Here is a 17,638-nt window from a genome sequence, read left to right as displayed (position 1 = left end):
CCAAGAAGAAATGCAGATGATAAACGGGTATTCATTGGACAAATATATTACACATGTGATTACATTTTCACGCAGTTTGGGTGCATAGACCCTGAGAAATCAGTACCCAGAACAACCACCTCTGGCCGTAATAACGGCCTTGATACGCATGGGCATTGAGTCAAACAGAGCTTGGATGGCGTGTACAGTTACAGCTGCCGATGCAGCTTCAACGCGATACCACAGTTCATTAAGAGTAGTGACTGGCGTATTGTGACGAGCCAGTTGCTCGGCCACCATTGACCAGACGTTTCTAGTTGGCATCTAAAAATAATTTCAGGTGATTGATGAAGGAGAGAAAAAGAAACTGAAATACACTCCCGGCTATTAAAATTGCTACACCACGAAGACGACGTGCTGCAGACGTGAAATTTAACCCACAGGAAAAAGATGCTGTTATATGCAAATGATTAGCTTTTCAGAGCTTTCACACAAGGTTGGCGCCTATGGCCACACCTACAACGTGCTGACATGAGGAAAGTTTCAAACCGATTTCTCATATACAAACAGCAGTTGACCGGCGTTTGCCTGGTGAAACATTGTTGTGATGCCTCGTGTAAGGAGGAGAAATGCGTACCATCACGTTTCCGACTTTGATAAAGGTCGGATTGTAGCCTATCGCGATTGTGCTTTATCGTATGACGACATTGCTGCTCGAGTTGGTCGAGATCCAATGGCTGTTAGCAGGATATGGAATCGGTGGGTTCAGGAGGGTAATACGGAACGCCGTGCTGGATCCCAACGGCCTCGTATCACTAGCAGTGGAGATGACAGGCATCTTATCCGCATGGCTGTAACGGATCGTGCTGCCACGTCTAGATGCCTGAGTCAGCAGAAGGGGACGTTTGCAAGGCAACAACCATCTGCACGAACAGTTCGACGACGTTTGCAGCTGCTTGGCCTATCAGCTCGGAGGCCATGGCTGCGGTTACCCTTGACGCTGCATCACAGACAGGAGCGCCTGGGATGGTGTACTCAATGACGAACCTTGGTGCACGAATGGCAAAACGTCATTTTTTCGGATGAATCTAGGTTCTGTTTACAGCATCATGATAGTGGCATCCGTGGTTGGCGACACTGCGGTGAACGCACATTGGAAGCCTGTATTCGTCATCGAGATACTGGCGTATTACCCAGCGTGATGGTATGGGGTGCTATACACGTCTCGGTCACCTCTTGTTCGCTTTGACGGCACTTTGAACAGTGTACGTTACATTTCAGGTGTGTTACGACTCGTGGCTCTAGCCTTCATTCGATCACTGCGAAAACCTACATTTCAGCAGGATAATGCACGACCGCATGTTGCAGGTCCTGTACGGGCCTTTCTGGATACAGAAAATGTTCGACTGCTGCCCTGGGCAGCACATTCTCCAGATCTATCACCAACTGAAAACGTCTGGTCAATGGTGGCCGAGCAACTGGCTCGTCACAATACGCCAGTCACTACTCTTGATGAACTGTGGTATCGCGTTGAAGCTGCATCGGCAGCTGTACCTGTACACGCCATCCAAGCTCTGTTTGACTCAATGCCCATGCGTATCAAGGCCGTTATTACGGCCAGAGGTGGTTGGTCTGGGTACTGATTTCTCAGGGTCTATGCACCCAAACTGCGTGAAAATGTAATCACATGTATAATATATTTGTCCAATGAATAGCCGTTTACCATCTGCATTTCTTCTTGGTGTAACAATTTTAATGACCAGTAGTGTATATTAGTGTGAACGGTTGGTTACGAAACCAATGGCAAGGGTCGCCAATATGGAAACTAGCCACTTGTTTGCTATTGTGGAACAATGAAGTGATATGCAAGTTAGTGGGCAGAATCATGATGCTATGCATATCTCACTCAAGTGGGTTTACAATGAACCTGAAAAAGTTGCAAAACGTGATCTTATAGTGGCCCAGGCATAAATTCTATTTGAGGTGGCTAGGTTCTCACGTAGTTTTTCTCACAAAGTTGATTGATCAAAGTTCCCTTTTAAAAGTGATGATGTGAAAGGGTGGTGGTTATTGTAGCTGTTTAACAGATAAATGCTGTCCAAAATTTTACAGTTATATTGCAACAAAAAATTGATCAAGAATTTGTACAACGAACAAACATGTATGTGAACATGAACCTAACACGTAAATAATCCTCACCTGATAGAGGTTTGGAAAGACCCTAATAGAAATGACAATGGTGGAATGTAGCGTGCTTCTCTACTATACAGCATAGGGGAGCAGAGAGAACAGGTGACAAGTACAATGTCGATAAACAAGTGAGTTATCGGACGCAGTACCATGATCTCACCCAAGGAGGTAAAGCGTTTCTACGGGTGTCACTGCTGAGAAACCTCAATTCCATGTTAGGCGGCTGAGAGGTCGAGTGAAACACTACAGGTCGGAGCTGCGTATGTTATCGACAGTACGGCGAAAGGCGTGCTGACGACGGCTGCTACTCGTGGTCGGCTCTGCTGCATGGACGCCCACATTGAACAAATTACGGCACAGTGTCGCTCTTGTGCAGTCCTAAAACATTGACTGCACACACCGACAAGCGCAGGGCGGCGAATCTGCATCAGGAGGGCGCTGCCCGCACGCCAATGGAAAGACCGGGCAGCGCCACACCTCCACGATGACCGAGTTCAGAGCCCCGTGTCAACACTGGCCGCTTCCATTTCGGTCGCAGACTTCGAGAGCATCAGTACTGACTACTATCATGGCGGCACTTAGTCTGTGTTCTGCTAGTAGTAATAGTGAAAAATACTCGCATGAAGGAGCCCACAGGAAGCATGATAAGTTATATTTACTTTCTTTTTTGAAATAAAGTTTTCAATTAATCTTGAAGGTTCATGTACGGATCATTTTGGATTCCTGCCACCGGCCATCGCAGCTTCCCACCTTCCTTGTTTGTCGCTGCTGTGTCTGTCTACTACAAATGGTCAGCAAATGCTGATTGGAATACTCGAATCAATTTGTGGAGCAGTTAATTACCTTGCTGTCTTCGAAAGCTACGGGCAATTATTCACATGATATGGGAGTAATATCTGTAGAAGAGAGGCTTCGAGGAAGGTCAGTTATTGCATAAAATTGCGGGAACCAAAATGAAAGACTCAATAATAAATTGTGTATGAGAATATTACATAGAGGAATGAAGTCGTTAGACATAAAAGACGAACTTGACAGGGGTTTTTGTCGCATTAACAAAAAGTGTTTGGTGATTGTAGGCATTCTCTTCATATTGCTAAGCAAGGAAAGATGTACGAATCAATTATCAACTGCTTTTTACGAGATAAAGATATTGTGATTGTTTACTTAACTAATGCTCAGTGCAATTTAAGCTGTAAGTTACATCTGCAACAGATGTGTGTGTTTCTCAACCAGGTTTTAACTATTTAGATGAAATTAATGCATGTTACAGAAACTGAGCTGCAGTTGTATATATATATATATATATATATATATAAACTGAACTCCGTCCCAGTAGGAAACTGAATGCCCAACGGTACCTACCGGTCGCCGTGTCATACTCAACCAGTAGTCGTCAGTGGATGGGGATATGCAGGGTCATGTGGTCAGTACACCATTCTCGCGGTAGTTGTCTGTTTTCGTGACCGAGACCGGTATTACTCCGTTAAGTAGCTCTTCCTTTCGCCTCAGAAGCGCTGAGCGAACCCGGCTTGCCAACAACAATCAGAATACCCAGACGGTCACTCATCCAAGTGCAAATCATACCCCGACGGGGTTTAACTTCAGTGATCTGACGGGAACCGGTACTATCACTGCTGCAAGGTCGTTGGTTACAGCCGTCGTCTAACACATAATTTATTTTAATAGCGACAATAGGCAAGCTGTGTGTATTTCAGTACGTTATTCGGGCTATTTAAGTACTGAAATATTTGGCGTACTTTAGAGTTTGCAAAGTGTGTTACAACTATCGAGCTTTGCGTGTTAACAAGTGCTGCTAAACCGAACAGTTTTTTCAGTATTGCCAATACGCACACTGCGTGTATTTTAATAAGTAATACTGACAAATGAAGTGTAGAACTATTTAATTTGAAGGTACACTGTGCTTACAAAGTGAGTTTTGTCCTCGAGGTAATACAATATTCTATCGCCACAGATTTAGAATTTTCGAGACCTCTGTCTCGATGCAGCATTACGTTGATTATCTTTCATCTGTATCAGCATCAGTGGTGAGTTTTGTCCTCGAGGTAATACAATATTCTATCGCCACAGATTTAGAATTTTCGAGACCTCTGTCTCGATGCAGCATTACGTTGATTATCTTTCATCTGTATCAGCATCAGTGTTGGTGTTATCTCTACCCAAAGCAGATTTTTTTGTGGAAACCAGTGTAAGTGAGGCACTGCAGTAAAAATACCTTCCTACTTTCTTCTAAAAATGGTATTCATGTGAGGATGTTGTTTTTAAATACATTTTTATATATGTTTGTGTTTTTTAATAGTTGGCTGTAGGAATTACAGATTTACAGAGCCATATTCCCATTGGTAAATAGTGCAGCAGCTTATTTCGCTCGTAATTTCTACTATGGCTAGTTGAAAAGCAGTTTTAAACATCGATTGCATTTTCTGTGGATACGCTATGTTCTTCCCTCCTAAACTGGTGGTGGGACATTACCGAAAAACGCTAGGTGAAGACACTACATCCTGTAACGCAATATCAGACTGATATGTCAAGAACCTTTACATATTTAGACACCACTGTTACAATTAAGGAATGGATATATTCAGTTTGATGGTGTGTTGTGACTTACACCAAATACTTGCCTAAATAATTAAATTCTTCTAGTAATTCTGAATGTCTTTTTGTTTATGTATTCAATGAATATTTTGTTAACACATATTTTCTGCGTGCTCAGGTTATTATCGATCCTTTAGACCTAACTGGGAATGTCACCTGCCTGTTATTTGTAACAGTTTAGGCTTGGAAGTAGCTCTATGGTACGTACTTTAGAGTTCACAATTAATATTGTAGGCACCATTTGACAGATAAGAGTGTGGAAAATGTTCCGTGTTCTTGGACACTGAGGTGGTTAGTAATAATTCGGTAGACAGTTTTGACAGAGTTCTGACAGCGTTGGAGTGCAGGCACAGTTCACAATTCACTCCCCGACGGTTGGCACTGGCTGTGTCACGGCGAGTAGAAAGAGCAACGACATCACTCCGAGAGGAACTTCCTGCAAAGTGGGCAGGATCCGACCTTAAACAGAACTGCCTTTCTGGCCTCTGGCGACGCTGTTTCAGGGGGCCTCGCAACTTAAGGGGGCACGGCTTCTTCCTAACACCTCACTGGCGCCTCGTGATGCCGCTTTGCTATGCAGTATCTCTGCAGTGCTCAGTACTACTTGCGCCGCTCTCAGTACTAGACGACGCCGCAGAAAATACATTGGGATACTTGATGTCAACACTGCACTTTTTTGCGTTGCTGACGTATTTTTTCAGACATTTTACGCTTACGAAGAACTTTGAGACACTTATCAAGCATCATATATGTGGTAAATAATTTATTTGATGGTGTGCTGTACGGTACACTAAGTACAGTACATTAATCAAAGTGTGAGCGTTTACAAGAGCACCCATCTGTTGCGACAAGCATCAGTACTATAAGGCAGCAAATGATTTCATGTCGCAGTTTGAAGTTTCGTAGAACAGCATACGAAGTAAAACCAGGTTCTGGCAACTATGTATCGTTAATTTGTTAATTACGTTGCATAGCGAAACGTTGATTTTTAACAGTTTATGGAGAGAGTATTTTATACTTGTTCTCACACTCTGTCATTAACGATAAATAGTTTTTATCTAAATGCATAGATGTAACTGCCTAGACCGTTCACATACAAAAAAATTCAGAATTTCTGGATACTTTTGAGTGTGATGAAGAAATTCAGCTTGTTCATATACTTTTGAGCAAAGCCATACTTTGTTATTGGTTGTTTCATTTTAACGGAGATAAAGTGCTGGGACATGTTGGGATGAGAAAGGCATGGGGATGGAGGAGTGGAGGGGAGGGTTTACAAACCATAGCTGGGCCATTTCCACTACCTTGGATTTACTTCAATTTCCCACTAGCACAATAGGATTAGTTCCTCAATATGGGATTTTGATTGGTGAGAGATAGGAGGGTGGGATGGAGGGAGGGAGGAGGCGGAGGGGCTTCGCCCGTAGTCGTATAGAACAAGGGACTTATGTGACAAACTAGGGGGCACTGACTACCTCAATCTTGGATTGTGACGTCACAAGTAGGTTAGTCACGTGGATTACATGATGTAAGGTTGTAGAAATAGTGAAGTCCTTACAGATACTAGTCAGCTCAGTTCACAACAACCCCAGGACCTACACAGAAGGGACTGCGTGACACTCGTGGAATCCACAGCAGATCAGGAGGTTACAGACAGGTTCTGTGTGGGATCGAACGACTCCCAGCAGAGGTCAACCATTTTAATATGAGAAGAGAATATAGATTCCAATGTATTTCTATTCACCTTGTATTGTGTGAGCGGCGAAAATGCGTTGCTATATATTAAAAGTAATATCTCTGCAAGTAATTAAGTGTTGTCTAGATGAAGAAGTCGTTGTTACTGTGCTGCGATCAACTACAGTAGAGTGTGTCGTGCGAGACGCTGAACAGTACGCCGGTGAATAAGAAGGTGTGGTGACAGCTTCACTGTTAGCCGTTCTGTAGTTTTGCAGCGAATGAATGCAGCGGGAAAGGGGAGGGGGGCGCATTAAAACGGCTCACTGGCGGTGGGGTGGGTGAGCGGATGGAGGTGGAAACGTGCAAGTATAGATCTAGTTTCAAACCCCGTGACTGTGTGCGTCGACAGTAGCGTCAATTAAAAAATTGAATCATGTGTGCATGTAAATTGGTTTACGCAGTTCAGCAAATATTTCCTCAGTCTTGAATAAGTCACTTAAAAATTAACGACTGCCAGGAAAGCATATTCGATTAAACTTTTCTATAAAAGATGATTAAATTCCCTAGAAAAATTCATAACATTGCTTAAAATATAGGATATAGATTCCGTCTTTTATGCAGAAACGCTGCTTTTTTTTCTATCTTGTTACCGAAACATGTTTTGGCACTCTGTTCCATCATCGTTATGTTTTGCTTATTGAAAACCGTAAAATGTGAATGTAGTTTAGGTTGTAACTGATCATAACAGAATGAGACGTTAAGAAAGTTTTGTTCGTTTTTCTTCTTACCGTGATTTTACAATACGTGGTTTGTCAGGACCATCCGTATGGTGTCCTGCACTCATAGCTTGTCATCTGCAATCCAAACGGTGTAAATGTGAATTTCATCGCCGAGTTAACATATATCTTGACGTTTAAAAAAGGTGATTTTGGTGTGGCAAAATGTTTTGCGTGTATTTTTCTTATTACTCGTGTTTTATTGTGAGTGATCCTTCTTCTTTTGCGTACTTAGGGCACTGTACACACATATCAATGTAATTTGTGTAATTTCGATTTTACAAACGCCTTTTTTACTTGCCAAAACGCGGTTAGCACTATGTTGTTGTGTTTGCTAACCCCGTCGGGGTTGATTCGTTCGCGAGAGAGTTTGACACCGAATTTAAACTTTGTTTACTTTTTTTTCTCCTTCTGTGTGTCTGTGTGTGTGTAGCTGTTTGTGTTGCCTTTTCTGTAAAGTTTCTTTAAGGTCTTGAATAATGTGCATATACTGAGTGTAGTGTTTTCATTTAACACTTCTTTGCTTTCTGCCATTGTCGTCTGTGTGTGGAAAGTCTCTACTATTGTCACTTTGTGATATAGTCTGTGGCTGGATTTCAGTATTTTAAAATCTGTTGCTATTATAGTTGGATGGTGGTTATGAGCTATTAGGTGGTCAGCAAATGTGCTATGGGTGCTGTTACTTTTTAGGTCTCTGAGATGTCCAGAGTATCTTATTTTGAAGTTCCTGCACGTTTGTCCTATGTATACTGACTGGCAAGTATAGCATGTGAGTTTATATGTTCCTGGTCTGTCGAATTTATTTGTGAGTGTCATCTGTGTTCTGAGTTTTTCCTGAGTTGTGTTATCTATCCTGTATCCTATTTGAAGTCCCTGTTTCTTGAATATGTTCCCTATTCTGTGAACAATTTTGTTGTTGGTGGTGAGTATGTAATTCTGTGTTGTGTAAGGTTATCTGTGTATGTTGCGCGTTCGTTCCTTTTTTTAGATATTTGTGGTTTAATTTTTTCTATCGGAAAGGCCCTGTAACCATTTCCTCTACGATTTGCTTTAATGTGTTTAGCTCCTGTGTATAATTCTGTTTGCTTGAATGTGTTCTCTTCAGTCTGTGGGGTATGAATCTGAAGCTTTATTGCTTGTGTCTTACCGGACGGTCCGACGGATTTCGAATGGTGAAGATCGTGGGTGTCGGTTTCTTGAATATTGTGAAGTCATGGGTGTTGTTCGTTTTCTGTATGGTCAGATCCAGGAAACGTAGTGTGCTGTCTTTTTCTGTTTGTAAAGTGAAGTGAATTTTTTGGTGTGCGTATGTGTGTGTGTGTGTGTGTGTGTGTGTGTGTGTGTGTGGTACATCAGTCAGGCATAGTATGTGTGGTGTCACCGCCAGACACCACACTTGCTAGGTGGTAGCTTTAAATCGGCCGCGGTCCATTAGTAATGTCGGACCCGCGTGTCGCCACTGTCAGTAATTGCAGACCGAGCGCCACCACACGGTAGGTCTAGAGAGACGTACTAGCACTCGCCCCAGTTGTACGACGACTTTGCTAGCGACTACACTGACGAAGCCTTTCTCTCATTTGCCGAGAGACAGTTAGAATAGCCTTCAGCTAAGTCCATGGCTACGACCTAGCAAGGCGCCATTAACCATTTCTAGAGAGAGTCTCACTTGTATCATCAAGAATGCTGTATACAAATGATGGATTAAAGTTAAGTATTAAAGAAGCTACGTACTTTTGTTTATAGCATTCATTACGTATCCTGTTTCAGACATCACGCCAGCCGGCGTGTGTATCGCGTGCATTTCGGCTACTGCCGAGTGGCGTGGCTGTCTTGATACGCCACAACAGTATGTCATAGACGTAACGGTAACTGTATATAACTTCGTTGTTTGTTTCTTTTTTGGCTTATTATGTGTGTGAAAGTTCTGTTGTCCAAGTTGTTCATAAATACCTTGGCTAGGAGTTCACAAGTTGGTGATTCCATTGGCAGCCATTCATGTTGGGAATAACTGATGGCGCTACAGATGTGCCCAAACATATTTGGGTAAAAGAGGAAAAATCAATGTATTTGCATAAAAGGCGGAATCTATATCCAATAATTTAATTACATACACGAGAAGAAGGAAAAGAGCTGCATACCCAAAAGCTAATATTAGTGAAAATATTTTGTTTTCCGAAACACTGAGCAGCCATTAACACAGATAACCCAACCGCTGGATACATGTACCTGTGTTAGCTACAGCTGTTTAAGTAGCTTGATTTAAACTCCAATTTTTCCAATGCTGTGTGTGTGCGTGTGTGTGTGTGCGTGTGTGTGTGTGTGTGAGCATTTGTAAAAGTTGGGACGCGTTGGCGTGAATAGATGAATTCTGTTTATTAGTTTTTACCGGTTCTAGCACATAACTGTTGATTTTGACGTAAGTGACTGCAACGGAATAGCTTGAAATTGTGGCATTGTCCCCGGCTCTGATACTTAAACTGTCGTGCAAAATGGCCCACGAAAATTTTCTTTGTTATATCCCAAATATTTTCATATTCTTTGGGTTTTTTGAAACAATCTGAAAAGCTTGTAAGTGTGTTTCAGGAGAGGTTGTGCTGTTTTTTGCTGATAGCTCCTAACTGGCCAGTTTCTATGCAGTTTTGTGTCACGATTATGCAAAGTGCCTTTCAGTTAGACTATACTCATACCACAGTAGGGGAGGAATTTTCAGATCTGTTTATTTCTTTACATATATTCTAAAAAGATTACCTTCGTCACACTATGTCCAGAAATAATATTTTCTGTGTCTTTTATTGATAACTAATTGTGCTGGAGTAAGCAGTCGCCATCACACCGGTTGGCAAAGGTGAAGTACGAGGATCGATTAGCAGGCCCTGCGTTGAGGTCGTCTACCACAAGAGAGGCCAGAGACACTCCAAAAGCAACATGCCTCCATCTCGTTCTCGACAGAATGTATTTAGGCCGCCGCCGCTGACCGGAGGGCCCCACTCAATCGTTGAGTCTCATTCTATCATCTAGCATCGGCAAGACTCAGCACAACTAGGAGCACCTCTGAAAATGTCAAACGTAGCTTTGGATGAAACGTCAGGGACTGAAGGGTTCCATGGACCACGCCCATAAAACCCGGAAGAATTCTCTGCAGCTGAAACATTCGGTCGTGAAAGCCTTCATTGTCTGTCAGTTTACTCTGAGAGAGGCTTTGGTTCATCACAGGCTACGACAGTATATAGCGACCAGATTAGCAACTACGGAGGGACTATTAGTCATGAGACTGTGCCACAACACACAGACCCTATTTAAGTTTTCAGTTCACGTAAATAAAGAACCATATTAATCCACGTGTGCACTTGTGTTGTAGAAGGAAGATACCTGCCATGTATAACAAATCCTCTCTCTTCCTTCCTTGCCGTACAAGAGTCTACAGTAATCGTCTTGGAAAATGGTATACCTTTACACAGTGAAAGATCTAATTCACTTGGAGCAGACATGTACAAACTGAACGAAAGCCTATGAAGGCTTTACAAGGTGTACTGTCACTAACAACGAACTCTGACACACAGCAGCAAATACGTTCCAGTAATCACGTGCCTGCAAATGAATTGTTTGTGATGACTGCTAATTTATGGTAACGAGTCGCCATTCAGCATGAAATTTGCTTCGAGTCAGTACAAATGTATCTGAAATTTTTCGATTTAAATCTCATATAATTAGGTGTGTTAGATATCTCGGATGTTAAACCACACTTTTATCAGTGCGTTGCAATGATTGAAATTCTTAGTATATAAATGAATATGTAATTTGTAACCGAACCGAACAGACCTTTGATGTAGTTGCTTCATTGTAGGTACCATTAAGAACAGAAAGTTTACAGAAGGGCGTTAGGCTTCTCTGACGATCACCTTGATGTCAACACCAGTGGGCAGTGCACGTAATTACGGCACAAAACGCAGGTTGACGTATGCAAAGGAACTAGCATTTGAAATGGAATAGCGAGGGTGCAAGAATGATGCGAATGTTGCAAGGAAAATAATGAACTAAACATATGAGTGAAAGGGTCTAACATGAATTACCAGTCTGGGACAATCAGTACTAGCTTTATATATTAACAAGTGTCAACGAGAAAAATGGAAATAATAATTTTCATTTTAAAACGAATAACTGTGGGTTGCCTCTTTCATTTAATCATCTTCCCAGAAAATGTCACAACAAGTGACACACACAACCAGGGCTCGTCATCTTGAAGGTGAAGCCTAGCACACCTTTAGCATAAAATCTATGGGAGTCAGTGCTCACTACAGATGCTGCGTGTTGCAGGTACAGGTCCTGCTCGACCTTTCCATCTTGAACTACACTCCTGGAAATGGAAAGAAGAACACATTGACACCGGTGTGTCAGACCCACCATACTTGCTCCGGACACTGCGAGAGGGCTGTACAAGCAATGATCACACGCACGGCACAGCGGACACACCAGGAACCGCGGTGTTGGCTGTCGAATGGCGCTAGCTGCGCAGCATTTGTGCACCGCCGCCGTCAGTGTCAGCCAGTTTGCCGTGGCATACGGAGCTCCATCGCAGTCTTTAACACTGGTAGCATGCCGCGACAGCGTGGACGTGAACCGTATGTGCAGTTGACGGACATTGAGCGAGGGCGTATAGTGGGCATGCGGGAGGCCGGGTGGACGTACCGCCGAATTGCTCAACACGTGGGGCGTGAGATCTCCACAGTACATCGATGTTGTCGCCAGTGGTCGGCGGAAGGTGCACGTGCCCGTCGACCTGGGACCGGACCGCAGCGACGCACGGATGCACGCCAAGACCGTAGGATCCTACGCAGTGCCGTAGGGGACCGCACCGCCACTTCCCAGCAAATTAGGGACACTGTTGCTCCTGGGGTATCGGCGAGGACCATTCGCAACCGTCTCCATGAAGCTGGGCTACGGTCCCGCACACCGTTAGGCCGTCTTCCGCTCACGCCCCAACATCGTGCAGCCCGCCTCCAGTGGTGTCGCGACAGGCGTGAATGGAGGGACGAATGGAGAAGTATAGTCTTCAGCGATGAGAGTCGCTTCTGCCTTGGTGCCAATGATGGTCGTATGTGTGTTTGGCGCCGTGCAGGTGAGCGCCACAATCAGGACTGCATACGACCGAGGCACACAGGGCCAACACCCGGAATCATGGTGTGGGGAGCGATCTCCTACACTGGCCGTACACCACTGGTGATCGTCGAGGGGACACTGAATAGTGCACGGTACATCCAAACCGTCATCGAACCCATCGTTCTACCATTCCTAGACCGGCGAGGGAACTTGCTGTTCCAACAGGACAATGCACGTCCGCATGTATCCCGTGCCACCCAACGTGCTCTAGAAGGTGTAAGTCAACTACCCTGGCCAGCAAGATCTCAGGATCTGTCCCCCATTGAGCATGTTTGGGACTGGATGAAGCGTCGTCTCACGCGGTCTGCACGTCCAGCTCGAACGCTGGTCCAACTGAGGCGCCAGGTGGAAATGGCATGGCAAGCCGTTCCACAGGAATACATCCAGCATCTCTACGATCGTCTCCATGGGAGAATAGCAGCCTGCATTGCTGCGAAAGGTGGATATAGACTGTACTAGTGCCGACATTGTGCATGGTCTGTTGCCTGTGTCTATGTGCCTGTGGTTCTGTCAGTGTGATCATGTGATGTATCTGACCCCAGGAATGTGTCAATAAAGTTTCCCCTTCCTGGGACAATGAATTCACGGTGTTCTTATTTCAATTTCCAGGAGTGTATCTTGGTTCGTTAGATCTCATCTTGTTTCCGCAACGTAATTTCGTGGTGCCCCGTTACGCATCAGTAACATTCCCCAACCGTTGAACATGGATGAAATTTGAGTCCATATGCTGTAGATGCGGCCTTATTCGGAAATATTTCACTTTAGATAAATTTATACCAGGCACGACAATACTTGCTGTTAATGTGAGTATGCCGGTACAATGGCCGCATGGTTAGCAACCATGTGTAACCGCTTGCACGATGAAAAATGTGCTTCAGGAAGTTAATAGAAGTAATCCATCGACACATATTCAGGACTGACTCAGAAGAAACCGATCGTCTGAAACACAACTACTTCTTTATTCTCACGAAGTAATGAGTGCTGTCTATGGGAGACCTCAACTTGATTTGATATTTCTAGAATTTTAGAAGGCACTTGACACCGCTTTTCGCAAGCTGCTTCTAATGAAATTCGTGCCTGTTACGTATTGTTTCAGTTGTACGACTAGATTTGTGATATCCTATTAGAAACGTGATACAGTTCATAGTAATTGACGGAAAGTCATTGAGTAAAACAAAAGTCATACTTGGCTTTCCTAGAAAACTGTTATAGAGTGTCTGTTGTTCTTAATCTATACAGACGATTCGGGAGACAATCAGACCAGCCTCTCTAGATTATTCGCAGATGATAATGCCGTTTCCCATCTAGTAATCTTATCAAAAGATCAAAACCAGGTTCAATACGGTTTAGAGAATCTATCTGTATGGTACGAAAAGAGACAACTGACAACAGACAATGAGAAGAATTAGGTCAATCACATGAGTAATAAAATTTCGGTTACAGAAAAAGTCACATAGATCTGAAGGCTGGTAATTCAACTGGATATTTATGGATTACAATAACGAACGACTCAACTGCGAATTATCATAGAGAAAATGTCTTGGGGAAGGCGAACCAATGACTGCGTTTTGTTAGCAGAACACATAGAGGATGCAACAAAGAACGTATACACTAAACTTGTCCATCCTCTTCTGGAATATTGCTACGCGGTATGGGAGCTTATACAGGTGCGATTGACAGAGAACATCGAAAAATTCAAAGAAAGGTAGCACTTTTTATATGATAACCAAATCGAGAGTGACGTGTACGACATGCGAGTACGAGTGGGAATCATTAAAACAAAGGTATTTTTCGGCGAAAAGTATTCACAAAATATTAATCATCAATTTCCTCCTCCGTATAGTATTTTGTTGGCACCCATCTACATAGGGAGATTTGATCAGTGTAATCAAATGAGAGAAATTTTTAACCTCGCACGGAGAGATTGAAATGTTCGTTTTTCGCGCGCGCTGTTCGAGAGTGGAACGGTACGGGAATAGTGTGAAAGTGGTTCGGTGAACCCTTTGCTTGGCAGTTAAGTGTGAAGTGGGGCACAGGAGTCATACAGAAGTAGATGTAGATGTGGGTTTAGTGGCGGCTCGTAACCACAGATTCTCTATTATCTCGCAAACGACTAGATCGTTAACCCATGTTTACTACACTACTGGCCATTAAAATTGTTACACCACGAAGATGACGTGCTACAGACGTGAAATTTAACCGACGGGAAGAAGATGCTGTGATATGCAAATGATTAGCTTTACAGAGCATTCACACAAGGTTGACGCCGGTGGCGACACCTACAACGTGCTGACATGAGGGAAGTTTCCAACCGATTTCTCAGACACAAACAGCACTTGACCGGCGTTTCCAGGTGAAACGTTATTGTGATGCCTCGTGTAAGGAGGAGAAATGCTTACCATCACGTTTTCGGCTTTGACAAAGGTCGGATTGTAGTCTACCGCGATTGCGGTTTATCGTATCGCTACATTTCTGGTCGAGATCCAATGACTGTTAGCAGAATATGGAATCGGTGGGTTCAGGAGGGTAATACGGAACGCATTGCTGAATCCCAACGGCCTCGTATCACTAGCAGTGGAGATGACAGGCATCTTATCCGCATGGCTATGACGGATTGGGCAGCGACATCTCCATCCCTGAGTCAAAAGATGGGGACGTTTGCAAGACAACCATCTGCACGAACAATTCAACGACGTTTGCAGCAGCATAGACTATAAGCTCAGATACTATGGCTGCGGTTACACTTGACGATGCATCACAGACAGGAGCGTCTGCGATGGTGTACTCAACGACGAACTTGCTTGCACGAATGACAAAACGTCATTTTTTCGGATGAATCTAGTTCCTTTTTACAGCATCATGATGGTAGCATCCGTTGTAAGTAGGCTGTTTAGGTTTCCTTATTGGCAACGTTACGTAGCGCTCTGTATGAAAATCACTTGCTGTGCTGCGTGCAGTCTGTGGCTAGTTTGCATCGTTGTCTGCTATTGTAGTGTTGGGCAGTTGGCTGTTAACAGCACGTAGCGGTGCGCATTTGGAGGTGAGCCTCCAGCAGTGGTGGATGTGGGGAGAGAGATGGCAGAATTTTGAGAGCGGATGATCTGGACAGAGTCAGTAAATATGTAATATTGGATATCATGGACTGATATAGGTATTATGACTTATGAACACTATTAAGGTAAATACATTGTTTGTTCTCTATCAAAATCGTTCATTTGCTAACTATGCCTATCGGTAGTTAGTGGCTTCAGTAGTTTGAACCTTTTATTTAGCTGGCAGTAGTGGCGCTCGCTGTATTACAGTACCTTGAGTAACGAAGATTTTAGTGAGGTAAGTGATTTGTGAAAGGTACAGTTTAATGTTAGTCAGGGCCATTCTTTTGTAGGGATTACTGAAAGTCAGATTGCGTTGCACTAAATATATTGTGTGTCATTTTAGTGTTGATCAGAATAGGTAAAGAGCGAAATGCGAAATGTCTGAGTACGTTCAGTTCTGCTCAGCTGTTTGAAAATCAAATAACGTAGGCGCTTACCAGCACAGTAATTCAATAATTTTTCTAAGGGACGTTACATATGTCGACCCTTAGCCAAGGATGCCTCACTGGAATCTTCTGATTATATCTTGAAGTTTGTGTAATTAGTGTAGATATTGTTTATTGCTAGCGCGTAATTGTAGAGAGAATTTCCTTTGTAGTTGTAGTTTTTCATTTTTGTACAGTAAAACAGTAGTGGCATGCATGTAGATTTGCCCCATGTATTTCGCATCTGCGCTTGCAATTAACTAGATATTATTTTCAATGCTATGTTAATGTGTTTTCTTATTTTGCTCTTAAAATTGTGCTTTTCTGTGTTGTCGTGTGAAATATTGTGACGATAATGGCGTGTGAAAAACGTAATAGTAGGGTCCAAAGTAAACTTAGAAATGACAGTGAAGACGAAAGTAGTGTGTTAGCGCCACTGTGTAATGAATTAACTGATGTTCAAACTAGTCATTTGGTAATTGCGTATAGGGAGATGGAGCGGGCTGCAAATAAAGTTGTAGAAAGTGAAACAATTAGTGAACAGGGAAGCATTATCGATCGGTCGGTCGGCAACAGCTCGCCTGAGGAATCCGAAATGACAGGACACAATCTTGCAAATACTGTAGATTCAGGTTTTGCGTCCTCGCATTTTTCTCAAATAAGTCAAGACACATTTTCTGCTTTTCTAAATGTGAATATTGCCGGTTTAAATGCACTGCCGAATAGCACTGAGGAACGTGTTTCAGACACCAGTGCATTGTTATTACAGTTAATGCAACAAATGGAACAAAATCTTCAAAGTTAGACACAATGGAACAACACCAAAGTGTGTACATTCTTGCTTGTTAATTGCACGATTACGTAAAGACTATAAGGCTTACATACTTATAACATATACTGCTAGTGAGATATTAATGCAACATTTTGGTTTACTTTAAAGACATTCTTCATTTGAAGTACTTTCTGTGAGATTAAAGATGACTTAGTATTTGGTTTCTTTGACAGCTACACGATTATATCACGACGCTACTAATGTGTGACACAATTTACATTGTTGCTTTTGCGGTGCATCTGTTTTATATCTGCAAAGTTTTTATGTATTATTCTGGAAAGTAAAACCTGTTTTAGTAGTAACTTTTAGGTATAGCTACAATGAGACAGCCTCTTCCGTAGCACAACAATATGTTACAGTACAGTACTTTCTTCATCACGGCAATAAGCATAATAACCACGATATCTATACGCAAAGCATTTCATTTTTGTTTATGATGAGGTGAGTACATTGACTTCAGCAGAACTTTGCTTACAGAGGACGTTAACTACGACACTTCCACAGTATTATCTTACAGCAAGACGCACACTTAGCGCTACAGGACACGCGTTTGAGTGATTAATTTTGTACATAAAACATTTACTTTTAAAGATTTTTGAATTACAAAGAAAGGTTTCCGTCATACATTTTATTCCAATGCTGTAATCTGTAACACCTGAGGGTATAATTACATTAATCCTCAGGGGGGTACACGCTTAATTTGTGTACCATGTGTTTGGCAAGCACAAGGAGCCCTAGCTATTATGGTATTTGCTTATACAACTTTACACATCGGTACCGTATTCCTCTAACACAGAATTACACAGCTCTCTGATTATTTAACAGAGAAAGAAACTTTTTTTTTACTACGTCAGTGACAGATGTTTACATAATTACAAAAATGGATAACTTCACACT

This window comes from Schistocerca cancellata, chromosome 1 (assembly GCF_023864275.1).
Source record: "Schistocerca cancellata isolate TAMUIC-IGC-003103 chromosome 1, iqSchCanc2.1, whole genome shotgun sequence".
NCBI lineage: Eukaryota > Metazoa > Arthropoda > Insecta > Orthoptera > Acrididae > Schistocerca > Schistocerca cancellata.
Note: the sequence above shows the minus strand (reverse complement) of the source record.